The following is a 22,850-nucleotide window of genomic DNA, read 5'->3' on the forward strand; positions in this document are numbered from 1 at the left end:
AAAGCGGCAAAAGCGTTAGAAGGGCGGAGGAATAGGTTACAAATGGTGGTTCGATTCGCGTACAGAGAAACAATATACAAAGGGGAAAAAAGTAAATAAACAAAAGAAAAATTTATATACTTCACTGATTTTCTGTTTCATCATTTTTATTTTTTTATTTTCCTTTTTTTTTACTTTCATATTTTCGATTTTTGATGTTTTCTATTTTGAATTTTTTCGTTACATATTGCTACGTGGTTTTTTTTTATATAAAATACAAAAGATTATCGTGAAAACATAAAAAAAAGTAACATTCAAATTAGAAAAGTCCCTGACGAGTTCATATATAGATCGTGGAGGGAATTTATCCAATATGTTTTTTTTTGCGCTTTATTTATCCATGAGAGAAAGAGAGAGAGAGAGAAAGGATTTTAGTGTGAGTTAGCTTTAGTTGTATACTTTTAACTCTCGGGATGTTTTGTCGATAGTGGGATATAAAAAATAAATTGAATTTCCTTGTTTCTCTAGTATTATATTAAAAGCCTCTGTGAAAAAAAATTTGTGAAAGCTTTTACTAATTTTTCTTGATATATAGATATAGACATACACGATTTATCGTGAAAAAAAATTTCTGACAATGTCATTCGAAATATAAACAAAAACCCCTTTTTTTCAAGAATATTTTTATTCTCTAGCAAAATTTATTTTTTCGCAATTTTTTCTTTTATAATAGTAACAACGTATTTTTTCTGCAAAAAGAAATATTTTACAAAATTTGACATTTTTAAAATAGCAATAAAAAAAGCAAAAATATTATTCACCATTAATCAAGAGGGTTCTTCTTTTTAAAAAAAACAAAAAAGTTTTAAAAATACATTACTCGAAGTAGTATCTTCCAAAATTGAAATATTAAAGTGTTTGGCTTCGCAATCTTATGAATATTCAGATTAACTGAACTCTTGAAATTAGGTCACTTTATGCTTGATGTCCGCCTTCTGCGTCGCGGTCGCATTTGCAATTCCAGTTATTAAAATTTTTTACAAAAAAAAAAGAAAAAAAAATTGTTTATCTAAAAATTTTTCAATTTTTTCTTTTATTAATTGAGATTTACTGGATTGGAAAAAGAAATGATACGAAGAAATTCATTATCGTTGTTTTATTTCGATTTTTTTAAATACGGTATTTTTTTCTTTATAAAGGAGAAGTAAAAGATGAATTGTTGCTGTGGATATATTAAAGAAAACACAGGGAAAAAAAATCTTGTAGTAAGAAACATAAATAGTTTAATATTAAAATTATGGTAAGTAGTAAGAGTCTAAACCTCTTGAGTTTTAAAGGAAAATGCTATAAATCCAGTTTAATCTGCAAAGGTGAATATAGTGGTCTGCGCAACTTTTTTTTTCGAGTCCAGATCCGCATAAGTATTTTTACGACAGGAGGAGTCAATTCAGCAAAGCAATTCAAGGAAGAAACAAAAAAGTTTCTATAAAGTTTGGTGCTATTCTGTTTGTATTATTTCAGAACAGAATGTTTTTTTAATATACATTTAATATTTCTCTTCCTTAATACTTTCAAATATTTTAACGAACTTTTTTTTTAACTTCAATCTTTTATAATACTCAATAGTAAAAGTGTTTAATTTTACCTGAAAATTATTATAAATCTATAAAAAAAATGCAGTAATAGAAGTAAATGACTAGTCAGACGTATATTTATTATTACTATTCAACGTTTCTTTTAACCGTTTAAATACTACCCGTGTAGAAATCACCATGCTATGCCTAAAATGATTATTGGCCCTAGCTTGGACCTAACTTGGCAACCCCTTTTTATATATCCTAGGCTGGTCCTAACTTGGTACTAGCTAGGAGATCCAGTTATGACTTAGAAAAATTTTTAGGAAAATAAAGTGTCAAAATTGATACATGAAAAACATGTAAAAATTGATAAATATTCTCAATTAATATTTATAAAATTAATTGATAATCATATTTGTTTAAACAATTTATTGTTTGACATAAATCAGAAAATTATACAAATACTATAAAATAAAGTTAATTTATTAATTTATTAATTCAGCAATTGTTTAAACAAATAATTGTTATTTACTAACTTTTTACACAATCAACCTAGAAACTAGCAGTTTTTTCTAATTTTGCAATAAGTAAATACTCAGATTAGTTAATTGCAAAATTTTAAAAGACTACAAGTGTCTAGACGCTTTATTGTCTTAAGAATTAATAAATAACAACAATTTTTTGTTTAAACAAATGCTGAATTGTTAAAATTATAAATTATCTTCATATTTCACTACTCAAGTGTAATAATCGCGAAGTTAGATAAAAACTGCAAATTTTTAAGTAATTTGTTACAAAAGTTAATATAACAGCAAAATTTATTTATTTATTTAAACAGATACAGACTGCAATATAATTATCATTAGGAAAGTATATTTCTAATTTCGTTCGCTGATTTTAAGTTTTGTTTAAGTTGGTGCTAAACACTAAGAGATATTGCAATTCGAATGTGGGCTGACCCACCCAGGTCCAACCCAGGACCTACCTGGGCTTCCTAGTTTCATTAGTAAAAATTTCTAAGTCCAAGTCTAAAAAATTTTTTGCAACAAAAAATTAATGCTTAAAATGATTTAGAATAATGAAAAACGTGTTTTTAACATACATTTTTTTGACATTTTTTTAAAAAGTGGATCACCCGCTTAATTAATTAGGAAAAATTTCCAAGTCCAAAAAACGAATATTTTTTTTAGACCAAGAAATTAATGTTGAAAATGATTGAGAACAATGAAAAACCTGTTTTTAACGAAAATGTACAGATATTTTTTTTCTTGATATAATATAAAAATATTAATTTTTGAATTTTTATATTTGGACATTATTTTATTATTATTGTTGTTGTTAAACTATTTTTTTTATTTATTATCGTGTATTAGTGTCAATAATTACTATATTGAATCATCAAAAGCAAGTCCACAAGTCACTGACAATAAAAATTTTCATCTCAACTAGTTTCATTAGCATAGTGGTTAGGGCGTTAGTCTCGTAGTCCGTAGGTCGTAGGTTCGATTCCCGCGTGCGTTCGATTTTATTTACTTCTTAGGTTTGCGTTTATTCCGATTTTTCTGCATTGTATTCGTATAAGTATGCAATTTAATGATTATATATACTGTAAAATAATTTAATTAACAAATTTCTAATTTTTTTTATAATTTTTAATGTATATATTAGAGGAATATATATTAATCTCTACATATACTAACATTATTTATGAATTCGCTTTTGGTCATCACTTAATTGAAAAAAATAATAATTAATTAAAACTAATACTTATTATTAATAATTTAGGTTATTTCTTTAACAAATATTATTAACTAATTAAAATTATAATGAAATAGAAAATACTGTCTGAGATGGTCCTTTCTAGGTCCTAAAATGGACCCATAAACTGGTCCTAACTAGGCTCCCAAGTTAGGACCAGACTAGAATCGCATCACCACCCATTGTTGGTCCAACCTACACTGCCAACCTAGGACCAAGCTATTAACAGGGCAAAATAGGTAGGACCTGGCTAGGACCAATTTTCATTTTCCACACGGGTAGAAGTAAATTATTAGTAATAATGTTTCAATAGTAGAAGTAAATCATAAGTCAGACATAAATTATTATTAGTTTATTTACTTTATTATTACAGTTTCAGTAGTAAAAGTAAATTATTAGTCAGACGTACAGTTATTAATATTTAACGTTTCTTTGAGGTTTCAGTAGTAGAAGTAAATTATGAGTCAGACGTATATTTATTATTTATTCAATTATTTAAAAAAAATTTAATAAAGTTCTTAGCAAAATTTCAATTATTTTAATAAATAGTAAAAATTTCACAGAAATTTAAATATTTACAAATTTTTTTAGAATTTCTTCTCAATAATTCAATTATTTTCATAAATAATAAAACTTTTAAACGAATTCAATCATTTACAAATTTTTCAATAAATTTCTTCGCAATAATTCAATTATTATTTTATAAATAATGAAAGTTTTCACAGAGATTCAATTATTTTTATAAATAATAAAATACATTGCAAAATTTCGATTATTTTCAAAAATAAAAAAAATAGAATTAATAGAATTCTTTATAAGAATTCAATTATTTTCAGAAATAATTAAACTCATCGCAGAATTTTAATTATTTTTAATAGAATTTTAATCGAATTCTTTGAAAAATGTAACTACTCTTAAAAATTTTATTAAAATTCGTCAAAATAAATCAATTATTTAAAAATTTGGTAATAAATTTCTTTATAAAAATTAAATTTTAAAAAATATTCAATTATATAATTTACTTTTGTATTTAAATAATTGAATTCTCTTAGAATTTTCTAATAAAAATTGATTTAAAAATGAATTTTAGATTAAATTTTATATAATAATTGAATATGAAATTATAATTTTGAACAAATTACAGTAACAATATTTTTTTAAATATAAAATAATTTTTTAATCTATCGATCATCTTTAATTATTATAAAACATGAAGAAATCGATCACTCCGAGTCGAAGACTCGGAGTAATCAATTTCTTCATGTTTTATAGCAATATTTTTCAAGTTGTTTAATTTCAGGAGGATTTGAATTTGAAATTTTTGAAAATCGTAATTCCTATGGAAAAATAATAATAATAATTAAATATTTGTGAACAGTTTATATTGTTATTGAGAAATAAAAATTATGCATAAAATTGGTATTTATTTCCTATTTCATAATAATAGTTTTTTTAAACAAGTTTTTCTATTTTTTCTAGATTATTATTTATTATTATTATTATTGTCAGTATTATTATTCAACATTTTTTCATCGTTTCAGTAGTGAAAGTAAATTATTAATCAGACGTTTATTTATTATCATTATTCGAAAATTTTATCATTTATAATTTTCATAAATAAATGAACTTCAATCGGTGCCAATTTGAAATTTTATAAAATTTCAATTTTAAATGAATTAAATTAGAAATTAAAGAACTTAAATTTTTAAAAAATCGAAATAATTAAAAATCTTCTAAAATTAGTTAAATTTGTCAATATATATTTAATTAATTATTTAAAATAATGGATTTATAGAAGAACTTTAGTTAAAAACACTTAAAAAAAATCTTATCACAAATTTCAATTATGTTCAAAATTGAAAAAAAATCTCGTCAAAATCCTTATTATATTTATAAATAATAAAATTATTGTCAAAATTTCCTCATTTCAATAATTATCACTATTTCTACTATTTTAATAAAACTACCCGAAAGAAATCAATTATTTAAAAAAATTTTTAATAAAATTGTACGCAAACATTTAATTATTTTCATAAATAATAAAAATTTCACAGGAATTCAATTACTTACTAACATTCTAATAAATTTCTTCGCAATAATTCAATTATTTTCATAAATATTGAAAGTTTTTACAGAGATTCAATTACTTTCATAAATGATAAAATTTTCCTCCACAATTCAATTATTTTCAAAAAAAATTTAATAAAGTTCTTGGCAAAATTTCAATTATTTTCAACTATTTTTTTAAAGAATTCAATTATTTAAAAAAAAATTAATAAAATTGTCCAGAAACATTTCATTATTTTTATAAATAGTAAAAATTTCACAGAAATTCAAATATTTACAAATTTTTTTACATTTGCTTCTCAATAATTCAATTATTTTCATAAATAATAAAACTTTTTAACGAATTCAATCATTTACAAATTTTTCAATAAATTTCTTCGCAATAATTCAATTATTTTTATAAATAATGAATGTTTTCACAAAGATTCAATTATTTTTATAAATAATAAAATTCATTGCAAAATTTCGATTATTTTCAAAAATAAAAAAAATAGAATTAATAGAATTCTTTATAAGAATTCAATTATTTTCAGAAATAATTAAACTCATCGCAGAATTTTAATTATTTTTAATAGAATTTTAATCGAATTCTTTGAAAAATGTAACTACTCTTAAAAATTTTATTAAAATTCGTCAAAATAAATCAATTATTTCAAAATTTGGTAATAAATTTCTTTATAAAAATTAAATTTTAAAAAACATTCAATTATATAATTTACTTTTTGTATTTAAATAGGGTAAGTGCGGGTATAGTCGGACAGTACTAGTAGTCGGACACTTTCGTGTTTTTTGTCAAATAAATAATAATGCATTGTGATAATTACTTTAAAAAGTATACTAGACGAATGTGTGAAGTTTATATTTTATTAAAATAGTGTTATTTTCGAAAATAATTAAACAAGAAATATTTTATTTAATGTTTTAAAAATCATGGTGTCCGACTATAGATACAGCCATTTTCGAGTAGCGCGATGAGTGGCACAAAGTTTTGTTGATAATTAATCATAAATATTAAAACTTATAGGGTTTAAATATTATATTAATAACTTCTAATTTGCTTTAATTCCATTTTCCAGCAGATAGCAATTAAAAAATTATCTGTTTTACTTTATAAATCCAAAATATCTGACAGATGTCCGACTATAGAAAAAAGGGAAAAAAGTGTCCGACTACTAAAGCATTCGTAATGTTTCATTAAAATGTTTATATTTTATTAAATACTCAACTATTTGTAACAAATTTATATGATTTTTAATCCTGAAGAACTCCTTTAATTAATAATGTGCTTATAAACACAGTAGATATTTGCTATTTCAAGAAAAAAAGCATAATTTAAGATTGTATCCTTAAGTGTCCGACTACTAGTGCATTTACCCTAATTGAATTCTCATAGAATTTTCTAAAAAAAATTGATGTAAAAATGAATTTTAGTTTAAATTTTATATAATAATTGCATATAAAAATATAATTTTGAACAAATTACAGTAACAATATTTTTTTAAATATAAAATAAATATTTTATCTCTCGATCATCTTTAATTATTATAAAACAAGAAGAAATTTATAGCAATATTTTTCAAGTTGTTTAATTTCAGGAGAGTTTGAATTTGAAATTTTTGAAAATCGTAATTCCTATGGAAAAATAATAATAATAATAATTAAATATTTTTGAACAATATATTGTTATTGAGAAATAAAAATTATGCATAAAATTGGTATTTATTTCCTATTTCATAATAATAATTTTTTTAAACAATTTTTTATATTTTTTATAGATTATTATTATTGTCATTATTATTATTCAATATTTTTTCGTCTTTTCAGTAGTAAAAGTAAATTATCAGTCGGACGTATATTTATTATCATTAACTAACGTTTCAGTAGTAAAACTCAATTCCTAGTCAGTCTTATATCTATTTTTTAATATTTAACGTTTTTCCGTCGTTTCAGTAGTAGAAATAAATTCTTAGTCAGACGAATATTTATTTTTTTAAGTCAACTATCAGTAGTAGAAGTAAATGAATAGTCAGAAATATATTTATTATTAAATTCAACGTTTCTTCCTCATTTCAGTAGTAAATGTAAATTATTAGTCATACCTATTTTGATTATTGTTGTTATTTGTTGTTAATAATACTGTTTCAGTAGTAGAAGTAAATTATGAGTCAGACGAGTAGTTATTTTTACTATTTAACGTTTGTGCATCGTTTCAGTAGTGGAAGTAAATTTTTAGTCAGACCTACATTGATTATTGTTATTATTGTTGTTAGTAATATCGTTTCAGTAGTAGAAGTAAATTATTAGTCAGACATATATGAATTGTTAATATTATTTAACGTTTCAGTAGTGAAAGTAAATTATTAGTCAGCCTTGTATTCTGGTATTATTCATTATTTAACTTTTTTTCATAGTTTCAGTAGTAGAAGTAAATTACTAGTCAGACGCATATTATTATTATTTTCATTATTTTTATTATTATAATTTTTCTTTTAGTCTGTGTAATACACAACAGTAAAAGTGTCCAATTATGCCAGAAAATTATTGTAAATCTTTAAATACAGTTTAAACGAAGAAAGGGAAAAGTTTGTAAAATAAAACTTTCATTCGCGTAAAAAATGGGAGAAAAAAAACTATTGGATGAATGTACAATTCGCCAATCTGCCATTAGTCAACAGTAAACTGGGCACTTTACCATTAGGGGCGATAGTGAATTGGCCAATTTTCTTTTCGAGTCCAAGTCTGGATAAGTATTAAACGACACAATCCACTTTAGAGTGAGTGAGAGAGAGAGAGAGAAAGAGAGGGAAAAAAAGAGAGAGAATGAGAGAGTAGTTTCAAACTTTGGCTTAAGTGGAAAAGGTCCAGTATAGGTAAGACCGAGTTTGAAGAAAAACGGGCGTTAATCAACGCGGAGAGAAGCCTTGCAAAAAATTTAACCATTCCAATATATATATAAAGTAAGAAAAACTGGATTTAATTTATCCTAGATGCTTTAAGTTTTTAAAAACAGAAGTACCAGCGCAAGGAGAAGAATATTTCCCTGACAGCAAATTTTTTTTTTCGCCTGGTTAATAAATAAAATTTATTCTATATATATTCTGTTTATTTCTATACATTCCTCTAAATTGTCAAAAATCATATTCATCAATAATTTTCACATTTTTTCTACTACAACAAAATTTTATAATAATTCCAAAAAAAAAAAATACTAGTTAATAGCAATAGAAAAACAAACAAAATATTTTAAATTACAAACAGAAAGTTCTACTATTAAAAGATGTGATATAAAAAAAATTTTAAATTCCGAATTTCAAAAACGTTTTCCTGGATATAATCTAATTTAGTAAAAAACCTGAGGAAAATATTTTGACTTTCAAAAAGTTTAAAAGTTTCACTAATAAAAAAATTATTTCACTAAAGAAACTCAGCAGAATATTTTGATAAGAAAAGAAAGTTTCATTAATAAAACAAAGGTATAAAAAACTTTAACCAAATATTTTGAATTTAAAAAAAAATGTTACTTGAAAAAAACTAATTTAGTAAAAAAATTTTTTTATCATATTACAATGAATACTTTAAATAAAGTAAATAATTAAACCCCTTAAAATTTTTTATGTTTGATGGTTAAATATTGAATTATGTCAATACAAGTGTACACAGATTTTATTCAATATTCTGTATTTAAATTAAAACTGTGGAGTTTAAATAGCAATTGTTTTAAAATGGACATTCAAGGATTAAGAGATAAAAATTATAATTATTATTATTATAAAATTGATATTTCACTTTACTCTGTATCATTTATCTCGTTTGCTCTGTAGGTAAACATGATTTTTTAATTTTTATAGAAAATTAAAATTTTTATTCACTTTTTCAAAAAGTAAATTTATCATTTTTCAAAACGTATTAATACATTTTGAAATTCGACTCTTTAATCTGTGCACAGTAGAATAGTTTTAGTGATTTATCTTTCAAGAATGGTTTTCCACTAATCTTGAAATTTTCTAATTCATCGTAAATTGCTTTTCCCTTTCGTCGATTATTTCTTATCTGAAAATTCTAAAAGTAAATTACTTGCGAGGGCAATGAATTTATATACGTTCCTTCTTTTTTTGCTTTTAATTATAACTTGAAATAAATAATGATTGTAAAATAATATAATATGATAAAAATGATAATAACAATAATGTAATAATAGTAATACTAATATAATAATTAAAATAATAATAATTTAATAATAATTAAAAATAATAGATATAAGACTGTCTAGTAATCGACTTTTACTACAGAAATGTTAAATAATAGTAATAATAAATATATGTCTGACTCATAATTTACTTCTACTACTGAAAACGGTTAAAGTTTTGAATAAAAATAATAATAAAGATTCGTCTGACTTAAAATTTACTTCTACTACTAAAAACGGTTAAAATTTGGAATAATAATAATAATAATAATAATAATAATAATAATAATAATAATAATAATAATAATAATAATAATAATAATAATAAAACCTAATAATAGTAATAAATATTCGTCTGACTAATAATTTACTTCTACTACTGAAACGACGAAAAAACGTTATTGATGCTGACAATTATAATAATAAAAATAATAATAATAATCATATAATTTTATATGAAATAATCCGAAATAAAAATTTTTATTCAAATAAATAAACATAATAATATATTTGAGACGGAATTAAATAAAATAAAAAGCATCATTTATTTTATTTGACGTACGATTTAAATATTTACTTAATTCCGGTTTAACAAGACGAAAAACTATAAATTAGAAATGTTCACATTCTAAAACAAGGATTATAGTTGTATTCGTGAAAAGTTTTCCTTTTCTATGAGTAAAAAGTTTTGCAGGCAAATGCGGGTACAATTAAGTCGGCTACAGCTGCTCAGTGAGATTCGGTTTGGGAAACCCGCGAAATTGAGTGGTAGACGATGGGCAACTGGCTGGAAGGTCGCCTGAAAGAGATTGGGGAAAATAGATTTCAAGCTATATTTTTCTTTTTTTTTTTTTTTTTTTGTATGGCAAGAGTTGATAGATAACAACTTGATTTATTTACCTTTGGGGAAGCAATTTTTTATGATTTATTTGTATACAATTTTATTTGGAAAAAACCTTATTGTTTTTTATTTTAGTGCGAAAAAATTGATGTGATATATTAATTATTACTGATTCTATAGAATTTTTCTTTTTACAAGACAAACACTTAATTGAAACTTATAAATTAAAATTTGTAAAAATAATTAAAAATTCTGAATTTGAAGTTTCTTTATTCTGAATTTATATTTTATATACTTGGTTCTAGAGGAAAATTAATTAAAATTATTTGCAGAACGCAGAATTTAGTTTAAAACTCATAGAATTTAAAATTATTTCAGAACTCATAGAATTTTAATTAGAACTCATAGAACTTTAAATTTAAATGAATTTCTAAATGTAGCATCTATTTGAAGTGAAAACTCATAGAATTAAATTTACGAAAATCTTCAAAATTGATTATTTTACGACGAATATTTTCAGTAGTAGAAGTAAAGTATAAGTCAGACGTATATTTTCTATTTTTTTTTTAACATTTCGCCATTGTTTCAGTACTAGAAGTAAATTATTAGTCAGACGTATATTTAATACTAATATTATTAATCAACGTTTCTTAATCGTTTCAGTAGTAGAAGTAAATTATTTGACAGACGTATATTTATTATTATTATTTAAAGTTTTTTACTGTTTCAGTAGTAGATTTAAATTATTGGTCAGACATATATGTTATTATTATTTTTATCATTATAAAAATTATTTTTTAGTAGTAAAAGTAAATTATTACTCAAACGTATATTTAGTATTATTATTCAAAGTTTCTTAATCGTTTCAGTAGTATAAGTAAATAACTAGTCAGACGTATATTTATTATTATTGAATTTATTATTATTTAACTTTTTTTACTGTTTCAGTAGTAGAAGTAAATTTCTAGTCAGACTTATTTTCAGTAGTAGAAGTAAATGATTGGTCAGATGTATATTTAATATTATTTAAAATTTCTTCACCGTTTTTTAATTTTATCAGTAGAAAGTCATTGATTTCAAAAAGTTATATTTAAAGAAAAAAAACCATTACAACGAAATTCTAAAGGACACTATACTAGATATATAACAATCGTATAAGGGCGTACAGGATTGAGTCGAGTTCATTCAGATGGTGCCTTAGGTAAATTTACATAGGTTTCGTGTTAAACCTAAATTAGGTCTTAATGGATTCTCCTATGATCCGATAGAGCCAATGTATCCAATGCTGGACGTCAAATAATTTCAATGTGGACTCGGTGGATCATTAATGGAAGTACATCTGCGATGAAATGGAGTGATTCGCTTTTCAACATCATTTCAAAGGATGCTCTCTCTTTTTTTTCTTTTTTTTTTTACCAATCTCATGTTGAATGATTAAGCAAAATTAAAAATGCATCCTTTCCATTCTTGTTTTTCAAAGAAAAATAAGAGGATTTTCTCTTCAACATACCAGAATATAGTTTGTAAATATATATGTGTGTGTGTGGGTGTTTTTGAATAATGTAATCTGGACGCAACCTGCATTGTGGGGAAGTTGATTCGAATAATTCATAAAATCGTATACAAGGCTCGAAATGAAAACGTTTTAGTGAAAATTTCGTGAGCGCTTCGCCTCTTCAGTTTTAATGAGAACAAACAGAATAAATCAACAAGAGGGTGAGAAAGTTCTATTAAGTTTTTGTTTGAGATTTCGTGTGTTCTCGAGATAATCGAAAAAGTACCCGCGTGAAGTTCAATAATTTGTGTGTGTGTGTGAGTGTGGAACAATTTACAAGCTGAAAAACTTTTGTTTTTATAAAATCTCTTAATTTTAATGAAAAATTAGCATTTTTCATTAAAATTAAGAGATTTTATAAAAAAAAGGTTTCCTTATATTATTAGGGTTAAACATTTCTGCAGAATTTCCTATAAAGAAAAAGGAAAATGTGATTTACATCTATACTACTGATGAAACATTAAAAAATAATAATAAATATACGTCTGACTAATAATTTACTTCTACTAATGAAACAGTAAATAAATGTTGAAAAAAATATATATACGTCTGACTAGTAATTTACTTCTACTACTGAAACGGTGAAAAAATGTTTAATAATAATTATTATTATTATTATAATAATAAATGTACGACTGACTAATAATTTACATCTACTACTGAAACAGTAAATAAATATTAAATAATAATAAATATACGTCTGACTTAAAATTTACTTATACTACTGAAACGATTAATAAACGTTTAATAATAAAAATAAATATAATAACTAACTAGTAATTGACATTTACTACAAAAAAGTTGAAAAATAATAATAATAATAATAAATGTACGTCTGACTAATAATTTACTTCTACTACTAAAATTGTAAAGAAATGTTAAATAATTAAAATAAATACACGTCTGACCAATAATTTACTTCTACTACTGAATCGATAACATTAATAATAACGATAATAATAATATTCGTCTGACTAATAATTTACTTCTACTACTGAAACGATAATATTAGTATTATAATAATACGAATAATAATATATTAGTTAATGTTAATAATAATAGAATAAATGTCTGACTAATAATTGACTTCTACTACTGAAATAATGAAGAAAGTTGAAAAATGAAAAATTCCCAATGCATTCAATCTTTTTTGTGGAAATTTTGCAGAATTATTCAGGAATGATAAAAATTTTACAATTTTCCAATAGTATTTTATTGTACTAAATAGTACGTTCTAATTTTGTAAAGACAAGGATCGTTAATGAAATAATGTCTTCTACTTGAATTTTATGTCAATGTTTTGAATGGATGGTTATCGCGGCAACTTTGGAAACTGGGGCAAGAGGGATAGTTAACCGAGTAACTACTATTATCTATATATACCAACAGAGTGTGTTGGGGAAACGCAACAGGATGAATGCCAGTGAGCCAATCACTCAATTCTTACATATCTATATATATGTATGTATATGTGTACAGTCTCGAATATAATGATTGGTTGTCTGACAATTTCTGGTTGATATCAACACGTTTTGGTTTACCATGCTTTGGATTTTCATGAACATGACCCAAGAATATTCATGCGAAAACCCACCGCTGGGACTACTTCGAATGCTGTTCTCATAGGGATAATGCGAATCCCAAGTAAGCTTCAGTTTAATATTCAAGATTCAAATCTCCTAACCATTATATAGTTTACAGAAATCCCACATTTTCTGGAATCTGTAACATCTATCCCTTACAAACATTCAAAATTTTGAAACTTTTGTTTGAATTTTGAATTCCTAGTTTTTAATTTTCAATATAAAATTTTAAAACTTAAGTTTGTAATTTTCAATCTAAAATTTAAGATTTTAAATTTGTAATTTTCAATCTAAAATTTAAGATTTTAAATTTGTAATTTTCAATCTAAAATTTAAAATTCTAAATTTTTAATTTTCAATCTAAATTTGAAAATTAAAATTTTCAATTTTCAACCTAAGAGTCAAAAACATAAAAAAAAAAAACTTGCAGCATTTTGTAAATTTTAGAGAGGTCTCGAAGGATGACAAGTTCTCAACACGTTAAAACTTTCTTAATTGCTAAGGTGCCTTTAATATTTAAACAAGAGTTAAAGTTTTGTCATTCATCAAGACTTTCATTTAGTTGAAAATTTTACAACATGAAATAGGATTTAGAAAATTTTTTTCTTCAAAAACTCTCTTTCTTCGCGCTTGACGTTTATTGTCCCCGAGACGTGGTATTATTTTTTTTGCACGTGACATGACAATTTGCTTAACACACTGTAAAAGTTAAACAGCTTTTGCTTATGTAAATTGTCTTAAATGCTTTATGTCACTATCGTGTAACTTTCTTTTTCTTCTAGAAAAAGAAGGTCAGAAAGAAAAACAAAAATAAAAAACTCATTTATAACACAATCGAAATAATTCTTCTTATTCTAATAATAAAATATTTACTCTAAATTTGAATCAGTTAGAAATCATAGTTTTAAGTACTAACAGTGACTGACTTTTTGCTTTCAGTTAAAATTAAAAATGTCAGTGAAACAATAAGTAATTTTCAGTAAATAATGACTGAAAAATTAATTAAACTTGACTAATTGAATCAGTGAAAAAAATACCGAAAAATTAATTATTTTGAACTGATTTAAATTTAGAGAGTTCGTATTAAAGTGGATAATTTAAAAATAAAAATTTCAAAAATATGAAATTTATGTTTGTCACTGTACGTGATTGAAACGTTCAAATCGTTTATCAATTGAATCAGTAAATCAACTAACACTTTAGTATTTTATGACATCAACTTGTATAAAATCTTGTACTTAGTACCACCTGTATAGGAAAGAGATTTCACGCAGCTATATATATATATGTATATAGGAAAATGTAACTGGAAATCTGAAACTTTTTTGCAGAACTGAAGATTTATCTTTTCCAGCTTGGGAGTTCAGTTTCTTTTTATGGGCACGACGACCATCATGGATTTTCGAATGGTTCTCCACCGTTTTAAGAATCATTACTCAAAGTATAATTCTCTTTTTAATTTCTTTTCTCGAAAAAGATTAATGATAACATTTCTTTTTAATGGTATATAAATGTAATCAAGTAAACGAGAAACAGTAACGGTAATCTGATTATAAAAATCATAATAAATAAATGCAAAATAAAAGGAAGAAAAATTCCGTCTATTCATAATCTCAACAAAATTATTCGTTTAATTTAAAATTTATCGTGAAATACTCACAGTGAAGAATATTTTTTTCAAAAATTACTTTCAACGAAAAATACTTTCCAAAAAAAAAAAATACTTGCAGTGAATATTTTTATTGAAAACTACTTTTAACGAAAAATACTTTTATCGAAAAAAAATTTTATCAAAAAATACTTTTATCGAAAAATACAATTATCGAAGAATACTTTCAACGAAAAATACTGTTTTTAAAAAAATACTTTTATCGAAAAATACTTTCAACAAAAAAATACTTTTTTTGAAAAATACTTTCAACGTAAAATACTTTTAATGAAAAGTATTTGCAGCGAAAAATCTTTTTATCGAAAACAATTTTTATCAAAAAATACTTTTATCGAAAAATACTGTTATTGAAGAATTCTTTCAAAGAAAAACACTTTTAACGAAAAATACTTTCAACGAAAAATGTTTGTATCGACAATGAAAAAACTGTCATGGAAAAATACTTTTAACAAAAAACATTTTGAACGCAAGATACTTTCAACGAAAAATACTTTAAATGAAAAATATTTTCAATGAAAAATACGTTCAGCGAAAAATACTTTTAATGAAAAATACTTGGAGCAAAAATTATTTTTATCGAAATATTCTTTCAGCGAAAAATACTTTTAACGAAAATAAATATTACCACAAAATGCTTTTAACGAAAAATACGTTTATCGAAAAATACTCCTATGAAATAAAACTTCCCACCAAAAAATACATATTTTCTATCCGAAAATTCGATACATTACATTGCACAAGGAAATGGTAATTATATTGTTTGTCGACGACGTTGAATTGTGTATACACTTTGTAAGTACTTGTCAGCACACATTGCCATGTCTTGAATCAAGTTTGCTCGAGTTTCCCGCCAAACATAGTTTCCCTTTAAGAGCAGAAAATACATAAACACAAAATGTCGTACAAAACAGAAATAGCTATTCAATTTTTTGTCTTTTTTCTTTCTTTTTTTTTGGTTCCTTTTTTTGATACGCTTACAAGTGAGTCACTTTAGAAAAAAAGCGAAAATGTTTTCCAACAAAATTGCCGTTAAATCTATTAGAAAAATTAAATGAATATTAATTTTCAATATAAACGCATGGGATCAATTATTATTATCCGGCTCGTGTAAAATTCAAATTGATCCACACCCTCCTCATCGAAGTGCAAAGTTAACGAATCAGAATGATTCGAATAACGAGCTGCAATAATTAAAGAGGGAGAGACTTTAAATCTTTAATCGATATTAGACCAAAAAAAAAAAAAATTGAACTTATTTAAGTTTTTACGTCAGTTAATTTTTTTAATTAAAAAAAAAAAGAAAAAAGAAATCGATTCTATATACTGTCTATCTCTATGTGTTGAATATTAATTACAATTGATTCTGAAGTTTATGTAAATTTATTTTAAGACCAAGTTTAATATCCTGGGGTACGAAATATATATATACTTTTGCATATATGTACATATGTATATATATATGTATATATATGTATAAAAGTATATATATATATAAAATGTAGAATTCTGGATTAAATTGGTTTGACCTGAAACCGAATTTCAGCAATTTATATTTCTCAATATCCAGTTGGGAAAATAGTTTAACAAAATGATTCATTTTTCAGGGAATTTAATTTCTTTTTTCCATTCTTGCTCACTACTCTCGTTGATGAAATGAAGTTTCAACGTTTATTTAAAGAAAATTCTATTTTTAAGTCACAATTGTCATAATTTTCCGTTTATATAAAATTTTTTCGTTTTAATTGAAGTTTTTCTTTTTTTACTTTCACTTTCAAAGCTAATTGGAACAAAATTAGAAAACCGTGAAAGGGTTTTTATAATATAGTATATTTTTATAATTGATGCTCTCAATAAAAAAAAATTTATTTGATTCAAATAACCGATTACTTGACTATTAATCAATTAAATATTTACTTAAATCAAATAATTTTTATTTGAGTCAATTAAACGGTATGTGCATCAAACATTGAAATTATTGATCATCGTCTTCAGTTATAAAATTATTTTTATTATTATTATTATTATTATTATTATTATTATTCAACTTTTTTCATTTTTTCAGTAGTAGAAGTAAATTATGAGTCAGACGTTTATTCCATTATTTACATTAAGTAATATATTATTCGCATTATTATAATATTAATATTATCGCTTTAGTAGTAGAAATAAATTATTATTCAGACGTAACTTTATAATTATAATTCAACATTTTTTCACCGTTTCAGTAGAAGAAGTAAATTACTAGTCCGACGTATATTTATTATTATTTATTTAAGTTCAAGTAGTAAAAGTAAATTACTAGTCAGACGTATATTAACTATTACTATTATTATTAATATAATGCTTATTATTATTATAATTATTATTACTTAACGTTTCTTAATTGTTTCAGTAGTAGAAGTGAATTATTAGTCAGACGTACATTTATTATTATTATTTTTCAACGTTTCAGTAGTACAAGTAAATTATTAGTCAGACGTACATTTATTATTATTATTACTTAACGTTTTAGTAGTAGAAGTAAGTTATTAGTCAGACGTACATTTATTACTATTATTTTTCAACGTTTCAGTAGTAAATGTCAATTACTAGTCAGTCATATATTTATTTTTATTATTAATCGTTTATTAATCGTTTCAGTAGTAAAAGTAAATTACTAGTCAGACATATATTTATTAGTATTTAACTTTTCTTTGCGGTTTCAGTAGTAGAAGTAAATTATCAGTCAGACGAATGTTATTATTATATTGTTATTATTACTGTTATCGTTTCAGTAGTAGAAGTAAATTATTAGTCAGACGAATATTATTATTATCATTATTATTAATGTTATTGTTTCAGTAGTAGAAGGAAATTATTGGTCAGCTGTATATTTATTATAATTATTAAACATTTTGCCATTGTTTCAGTAGTAGAAGTAAATTACTAGTCAGACGTTTGTTTATTATTATTATTATTATTTTTTAACGTTTCAGTAATAAAATTCAATTACTAGTGAGTGGTATATTTATTTTTATTATTCAACGTTTCTTAATCGTATTTCAGTGGTGGAAATAAATTACAAGTCAGACGTATATTTCGCGCCAAAACAGTTCATAAAATTTCCGTCTAGATGGCAAGAAAACTTGCTCATAAACGAAACGAAGTGAATCTTGTTTTTACAAGATTCAGGAAATATTATCAGGAAGATAATATTTCCTACTATACAGATAGTATATTTGATTATGTGTTTTTTATCTATTTTGTTTTAACAATCCTTTTTTCTCTAAGTATAAAACATGAAGATATCGATCATTTCGAGTCGAAGACTCGGAGTGATCGATATCTTCATGTTTTATATTTTTTTAAATTTTTAATTATTTTAAATATACAAGGGGCCTTTTTTAAAAAAAAATACGATTATTTTTTAAATATAGGACAAATTATGAAAAAAATTATGAAATTGAGAATTTAGTTAGTCCTAAATAGGACAATTTCAAAAAGATAATAGAACAAATGAAGAGGAAAATAAACATTATTGATAAAAATTGTGGAGCAAAATTGAAATTGTGACTAGAATAGAGAATGTATTAATGGATCATAGAAAATAGAATTGATACTCTCTGTGTTCCAATCAAGAGAGTACCACAGAACTTCATTACTTTTCCAACTCGACAATGTTTCAGTATGATATGCTAATTTTAATACTACAGTACCAACAGCTGGTTCATCAATTTGCTCGACTTACTTGGAATATACCAAACGCTGTGCCGAGGTGTTCATTTGTCCACACGACCGTCGTCACGATCATTACCGCCTCTTTTCACTTCCTTTTTTTTTGCCACCCACGTTTTCACCACCTCATTCTCTTTTTATCTTCTTTCCTCCTCCTCCTTTAACCAACTGTGTTCGCCTTTTTTTTCTCTTTCACCACACAATGACTATGAACCAAATATGAAAATATGAAAAATCATGCTAAACATTGTAGAAAACAATTTCTATTAACCCACATGGTGGATTTTAATTAACATATTTTTTTCATTTTAAAAAAATGTCTATTTTTCAAAATAAAATGATTTTCTAAACACTAGAAATTAAATAAAAATCCAAGTAAGAGGAAAAAATCTAAAATCTCCAGGTTCTTTGGAACATTTTATTAATTTGTTTGCACTATTTTTCTTTAAAGGAAGAAAATTCTGAATATTCCTGTTGAGAATTTTGGCCCAAACGCGTCGACCTGCAGTGAGAGACTGAGAGTAAGAGTCGCGCAATTTGAGAGTGGGAAGGAGAGTGAGAGAGAGAGAAAGAGATGAATGTAATAGTGGGGGTTGAATGGAGATGAATTCCGAAAGAGAGGGATGATAAAAGAGGTGTTGCTGGAAAAAGATGACAGAAGAGTTTGGCGATAAAGGCGAAAGACAACTGGAAATTTATATGAACAAAAACAAAAACCAACAAGAATAAGACTGATGCAAAATTCGTCAAAGAAAAAACCAAACAAATTAAATAGAAACGGTCAGATTGAGTTAGACAAGAGAAATGAGACTTTGAAAGGAAGAGAAATATACTCCGCTTTTGTTTATATCCAGGAAAAAAAGGGGGAGAAAAAAAGTGAAGAAGGAGAAGGAAATAAAAAGAAAAAAAAGGTAAAAAAGGTAGAAAAAGGTAAAAAAGCAAAGAAAAAGATAAAAAAGGACAGAAAAAGAAAAAAGAGGAAAGATAGAGGTAAAAAAAGGAAGAAAAAGGGAAAATAGGAAGAAAACGGTAAAAAAGAAAAAAGGGAAAGAAAAATGTAAAAGAAAGGAAGAAAATGGTAAAAAAAGGAAAAAAAGGAAAGAAAGAAAAAAAGAATAAAACGGAGAAAACAAAAAACAGAGAGAATGTAAGAGAGACACAATTAGAAAGAGAGTTGTCGGATAAAGAGTGAAGTGATGGAGAACGGAAGATGAACCGTAAAAGAGAGACAGATAACAAAAGAGTAATGGATATAAAAAAGTCAGTGTATACACAGGAAGTAGACGCAATGAGTTAGAGACAGGATAAATGAACACACTACCGATTAAATAATACCAAATTTTCAAAGTACACAAAATGTGATATAAACTATTGTTGCAAAGAAAAAAAATACTTTCTCCATGATGAAGCAAAAGCAAAAAAAAAAATATACAAGTAAAACAAAAAGAAATAATTGAGAGAAAAAAACAAAGATGAGGAAAAATACAAGAAAAATAAAATGTAAAAAAGAAACCAAAGAGAAAAAATGTAAGAACACCGAAAAAGCAAAAAAAAAAAAAAAGAAACAAAAAAACAAAATAGAAAAGAAATTTACAAGGAAAAGAAAAAAGCAAACAGAAATCAAAAAAACAAAATAGAGAAGAAATACAAAAAAAAAACAAAATCAAATTACAGAAAAAATACGAGGAAAGCAAAAAGAAACGAAAAACCAAAATAGAAAAGAAAATACAAGAAAAGAAACCAAAAAAGAAAATAGAGAAGAAAATATAAGAAATAAAAAAAACCAAACTGGAAACTAAAAATACAAAATAGAGAAAAAATACAAGAAAAGTAAAAAGAACCAAAAAAACAAAATAGAGGAAAAAATACAAGAACAACAAAAAAGCAAAACAGAGAAAAAAATACAAGGAAAACGAAGAAAACCAAAAACCAAAATAGAGAAGAAAAGAAACTAAAAAAGAAAATTGAGAAAAAATATAAGAACTAGAAAAAACCAAACAGAAACTAAAAACACAGAATAGTGAAAAAATACAAGAAAAATAAAAAGAAACCAAGAAAACAAAATAGAAGAAAAAATACAAGAAAAACAAAAAAGCAAAATAGAGAAAAAATACAGAAGAAAATTCAAGAAAAACAAACAAAAACAAAATACAGAAAAAAATACAAGGAAATCGAAAAGAAACCAAAAAACAAAAATAGAAAAAAAATAAAAAATAATAAAAATATCGATACTGAAAAAAAATTGCAAGAAATAAAGAATTATTAGAAATAAAGAATAGCAAAAAGTAGGAAAAAAGATGAAAAAATTCCAAGAAGGAAATGAACTTAAAAAGAAAAATTTTTAAACCAGAAAATATCAAATTTCAATATATAAAAGAAAGAGATTAAAAACAGAATTGAAAAAAATACACATATTACAGTATAGAAGAATTCGACATTGAAACAAAAAAAAAAGAGAGAAGGACAAGAATGTAGAAAAAAAGCTCAGTCAACGTTGTCCCAAAAAGCACAGACCTAGTATTCAAAAGCGCCTGCGGTCCAGGCAGCACGCTCGACACTGAGCCCGGGAACCGAGTAGAACGTGCGAACCTCACCGAATTTCTGCGAAGATCCTCGATTCGATACGCTTCGGGGTCACGTGTCGTATCACAAAATGTGCTCCTCGCGCCGGAATACACAGATTCAATAAATAATATGCATAAAAAGAATTTTACCCATAAATATTACAAATATATACTTATAAAAAAAAATTTTTCTACTTCTATTACGTAAATGCTATTATTTTTGTTGATATTCTATAATGCTGATTCTAATTAATACTCTAATTAATTTAATTAATATTTAGAATTTATATTAAATATATACGAATACTAATTTATAACTTTAATTGACTGTTAAATTAGTTATTGAATAATATTGTCATAATTATTTTATCGATTAATTAAAATTACTTAGTCGCCACTGAGACAGAAAGTTCCGAGAATCTCTCAGGGTAATTCTACAATTATATTAATATTATCACAAGGAAAACGTAACCTTAAAATCTCAGAACTAGCCTTTTAGGGTAATATTACAATGGAATGAATTTTTCAACAGTTGTCAATATTTTGAAAATAGTTGAAAACTATATGACCTACATAGAAAATTAAGGAAGGAGGAAAAAGAAAATAAAAAACAAAACTATGATACAGAGAGAACTTCAAAATTAGGGTCAAGGTCATAAGTAAAGAGGCGAACATAACCTGAAAATTAAGGCCAAGGTTATGGCCAAGGCATCCAGGTAATAAACTCACTGAACGAATATGTACAATTTTTTAAACCACTTTTCAACATTTCTTTTCTAATTAATATTAATTTTTACATTAAATTTTTAAAATCAGTTTTCAACATTTCTTTTCTAATTAATATTAAATTTTACATTAAATTTTTAAAATCAGTTTTCAACATTTCTTTTCTAATTAATATTAAATTTTACATTCAATTTTTAAAATTAGTTTTCAACATTTATTTTCTAATTAATATTAATTTTTACATTAAGTATAATAAATATAAAATTTTGTTTCATATTTTTAAAAAATGTTTATTTTACCTTCAATCAATGTGGCTAAGTATTAATATTAATAATTTAATGAAAAAAACATCTTTCCTCTATTAATAATTGAATAATTAAAATTTACTGTAAATTTAATTGACACGTAATTAAAATTTATTGTAAGCTTAGATAAAATGTAATTAAAATTTAGTTAAAATTTAATTTTACTTTAATAATTAAAATTCGATTTAAGTCTAATCAAACCAATAATTACTAAATTAAATTGTATACTTTAAAAGAAGCAATGGTGTAGGTAAAACATAAAAAATATATTTTTTATACAAAAAACTCATCACACTGAAAACCGAGTATAGAGGAAGTAAAGAGAA

General features: G+C 24.2%; 1 protein-coding gene across 3 annotated transcripts in view; it reads right to left on the reverse strand.

Annotated features, from left to right (window-relative positions):
• The window catches only part of LOC122511472 (ly6/PLAUR domain-containing protein 6-like), a 267,729-nt gene that overhangs the window by 87,137 nt on the left and 157,742 nt on the right, over nt 1–22,850 (reverse strand). The window contains exons 1-2 of one of the 3 annotated variants that reach the window (XM_043626705.1): nt 21,444–21,509; nt 18,943–19,135 (exon numbers count right to left, since the gene is read on the reverse strand). The exons of 1 other annotated variant lie outside the window; for it this stretch is intronic. The gene's annotated coding sequence lies outside the window, so the exon portion shown is untranslated. Of the gene's footprint in view, nt 1–18,942; nt 19,432–21,443; nt 21,510–22,850 lie in introns of those variants that run through there. One more of the 3 variants, XM_043626704.1, reaches the window with a different exon arrangement.

The sequence above is a fragment of the Leptopilina heterotoma genome, unplaced genomic scaffold (assembly GCF_015476425.1).
Source record: "Leptopilina heterotoma isolate Lh14 unplaced genomic scaffold, ASM1547642v1 Lhet_83, whole genome shotgun sequence".
NCBI classification, from domain to species: Eukaryota; Metazoa; Arthropoda; class Insecta; order Hymenoptera; family Figitidae; genus Leptopilina; species Leptopilina heterotoma.